Source organism: Chenopodium quinoa, unplaced genomic scaffold, assembly GCF_001683475.1.
Source record: "Chenopodium quinoa cultivar QQ74 unplaced genomic scaffold, ASM168347v1, whole genome shotgun sequence".
NCBI lineage: Eukaryota > Viridiplantae > Streptophyta > Magnoliopsida > Caryophyllales > Amaranthaceae > Chenopodium > Chenopodium quinoa.
In genome coordinates this window covers 2,187,963-2,191,918 of record NW_018742904.1, presented here as the reverse complement: position 1 = coordinate 2,191,918, position 3,956 = coordinate 2,187,963, and the positions used below count along the sequence as shown (strand labels likewise).

At 35.0% G+C, this 3,956-nt stretch overlaps 1 pseudogene; it reads left to right on the top strand.

Moving 5' to 3' along the window:
* Positions 1-667: 667 nt before the first annotated feature.
* LOC110727300 lies at positions 668-3,613 on the top strand (annotated as a pseudogene).
* The last annotated feature ends 343 nt before the right edge of the window (positions 3,614-3,956 follow it).

The following is a 3,956-nucleotide window of genomic DNA, read 5'->3' as shown; positions in this document are numbered from 1 at the left end:
AATTATTTGAAATGAAGTGAGAAAAAAAAAAAGTTTATTACAAAATACTTAATATTACAATAAAAGCGTCGGAGATATAACTACTTGTCTAACACTTTTAGAAAAATAGTTTTATATTTCTAAGAGTTTATCACCTTCATTTAAAAATATTAATCAATGATTTAATAATATTATAGGACTGGTAGTTAAATTCTACTTGTTCATTTGAATGATTACATGCTTAATTTTTAGTAATAACAATCTTCATGTTTTAAATTTAAGTGTTGACAAAAATTTGAAGTCTTTGCCTAAGAGGAGGGTGTCACGTGCTATAAAAACTCTCTTAAGAATGCTTCTTTTTAATATATTACTAAGTATCAAGAAAGATTGTATATATCCCAATATTTGTCTAAGAAAAAAAATCAGTATCAATGAGGATTCACAATCATACAACAATATTAAATACAATTATGAAAGAAATCTATATAGATATGGATTTTGTTAGTATCAAATAGGATCGATAGAATTTATCTTTTCACACCTTTTATTTTTGAAGTGTCTTTTAATTTGATAATGGAGATACATGCATATTCCTTTAGGTATGTACATGTTATAAATACTTGAGTGTCATATACTTATAGATGCATCATTGTACAAACAATTTCAATAATCCACCTATAGAGTACTAATGGCAAACCTTCTCTTAGACTGCACTATAACAAATGCAAAAATTGTGGAAAACTATGTATTTCCTCTCGAAAGGAGACCACGTAAGTTTGTTCATTGCTTTATTACAATTCTTTAATGAACAAATGAGTAGGTTTTGTACATTATAAAAATATAATATGAAACTTATTTAGTCACTCCAAATTTTAGTACATAAAAGTCAGTCAATCAAGCAACTTGTTAGTGACCTTTGTGTGATTCAGGGAAACCTTATTTTATTATATAAACTCATACACCTTTTGTACATGTATAAGTGTTGTCCTAGTCTAACTTATATTTTTTGTCTTTTAGCTATTTCCGGAAAAGTTAATGTTCCCATTTTTGATCTTCAAGAAGAGAATTCAGCCAAGCATATTATGAAGGCTATCCAAGACTTTGGTTTATTCCAGGTTCATACTATGATTTTGATAATAAGATATTATCAAGCTATTGATAGTTTTTGGGCTAATTATATGTAGCAAAAATAATTTTCATTGCCCTTTTTTTCCCTTGGGAGTAGGTGATAAATCATGGAGTTTCAAAAGATATGATGAATGAAGCATTGGAAGTGTTCAAGGGAGTATTTGAGTTACCTTCAAAAAAAAATTAAAAATTAACATGAAAGAGGACTTAAATCAGTATTGCAGAATGTACTCAAGCAGCTACAACTTTAACAATGAAAAGTTTCACTATTGGAGGGATGTTTTGAAGCACCATTGTAGTCCTTTGGAGGAGTGTATTAAGTTTTGGCCTCAAAATCCCAAAAATTATAGGCAATTAACATTTTCATTATTTACAATCATCCTTTCCTTTTGGACAATTTCAATTTTGCTACCACCAAAAGGCATGCACCTCAGTTTTGCTACCTCTTCAATTTTTTTTTTTTTTATTATACTACCACCTAAATCACAGTTGTTAAAAATTGCTACCACTAAGAATTCCGTTAAGTTTATTCAATAAAAAAAAATAATAAAAAAAATTAAAATGTTTTTTTTTAAAAAAAAAAAAGAAAAACCCAGCCACCCTCCCCCCTCCCTTTCCTCCACCTTTGCAGCCCACCACCCCCCCTGCCGGCGACCGGCGCCCAACGCTTTGGCCGGCGCCGGCGACCCACCCCAATCCCTTTCCCCACCAACGCAACCCACCCCCCCTCCCTTATCCCTTTCTCGCTGCCCCAACACCACCCGAAATCGGAAAACACCCTCCCTCCCCATCCCCCCCACCGGAATCGGCCCCCCTCCCCTTCCCCCACCCTGAATCGACCCCACCTCTCCTTCCCCCACCCAAAAACCGGCACCCCTAACCCATAAACACCACCCCTAAACCACCATAAGCGAAACCCTAAAATCCATTTGGTTTCGGGCTGGTGTTTATGGGTCAGAGATGCGGTTTTTGGGTGAGGTTTCGGGCTGGAGAAGGGGAGGTGGTGGGATTTTGGGACTGAGGAAGGGGTGGGCTTTTGGCGATGGCTAGGTAGGGAGGTGGTTTCGGTGGTGGGCTAGGGGGAGGGAGGGTGGACGAAATCGGGGAGGAAAAGGGATGGGGTGGCCGAAAACGGGGTGGGGAATGGAGGGGATGGCCGGAATCGGGAAGGGAAGGGAGTTGGTGGCCGGAATGGGGTAGGGGGAGGGTGGTAGGGCGGCTGCCGGGAATCTGGGTTATTGTTTTATTTTATTATTATTTAATTTAATTTAATTTACTTTTTTTTATTTTTTATTAAAGTAACAGAATCCTAACCCATTCCGTTAAGTAGTAGCAATTTTTAATAACTGTGATTTAGGTGGTAGTATAATAAAAAAAAATTTGGAGGGGTAACAAAACTGAGGTGTCTGCCTTTTGGTGGTAGCAAAATTGAAATTGTCCTTTCCTTTTCAAAGTTTTTCAAAATCATTTTTTAGCATTATTGTTTTTAATTGCGTATTACTATTAACAAAAAACATTAACACATGATTAAATATTATAATACAGAGTATGTTTTTTTAAATTATGCAAGTAAAGTTGATGAACGCTAATGAAAGAATTATTAATGAATTACATGAGTGCTTAAATGTTTTCAGGGAGATAGTAGGGGCATATGTCACAAAATTGAATGATCTAGGTGCAAGGATTTTGGAGTGCATATCAGAGGGAATTGGGCTAGAAAAAGCATACTTTGCAAGTGATCTAAGTGCAGATAATATCTTGACTGTCAATCATTACCCATCATGCCCTAATCCAAGTTTAACTCTTGGATTAGCTAAGCATACAGATCCCAACCTTAGAACCATTCTTCAAGTTGTGCCTCTCGATGTTCTTGGCCTTGAACTCTTTACGGATGGCCAATGGTTGAGTGTTAATACCGCTCCTGATGCATTTATCGTCTTTGTTGGCAATCAACTTGAGGTAAAGTTTCATATATGCACTCTTTCACTTGAATTTCTTTATCGAAATCTTTGATTTTGCGAGATATGTTGCTTAAATCATGTAATTGAAATAAAAAATAAACATTCATTAAAAAAAAAATAAAGTAGATTATTATGCACGAGCTTACTGTATGAATTATGTAACTTATTATTGACAATAATTGATGTACAATTTGGTGTAGGTTGGAAGTAATGGGGAGTTAAAAGCTACGTTGCATAGAGTGAGAAATGCCACTAAGGTGCGAACAAGCGTTGCGTTCTTCATTAATCCATCATATGAATGCATTGTGGAGCCAGCAAAGGAGCTTATTCAAGCATAATTCAATCCTCCACTATTTAAGGCTTTTAAGTATAAAGATTTCTTTAAGGTTCACATAGGTCAAGATGGCGATAGACATGCTATACTTGAAGACTTTGGTTTTAAGGTTAAACTTTGAACTAATGCTATAACTACCTAAATAATGCATTTGATAGCAGTATTATAGTATCATTTATTGATACAATGTATATATCCTCTTTTATATTAAGACAAGGAAGGGGTGAAATGTGTTTTTATCATAATTGTTATTGAAATATATAGATATGAATTTTAAGGTGGTAATAACAAGTACTATTGATAAGGGCAGGAAAATAGGTCTTTACTATCTCCTCAATCAAATAATATTTATACATTTTAAAGTAACCTATAAACAAGTCTAGCGGAAAGTTTAAAGTCTAACCACAAGGACTAAGGGACAAAGATTCATTTCAATTAAAGCAATAAACAAGGCCAGGCCAAAGACAAATGGAAAAAGAAGACCAATGCAACCTCACAACTATAGAACGATTTACAATAAGGATAAAGCGTTAGGGGTGGGAGGCTTCGAAGCA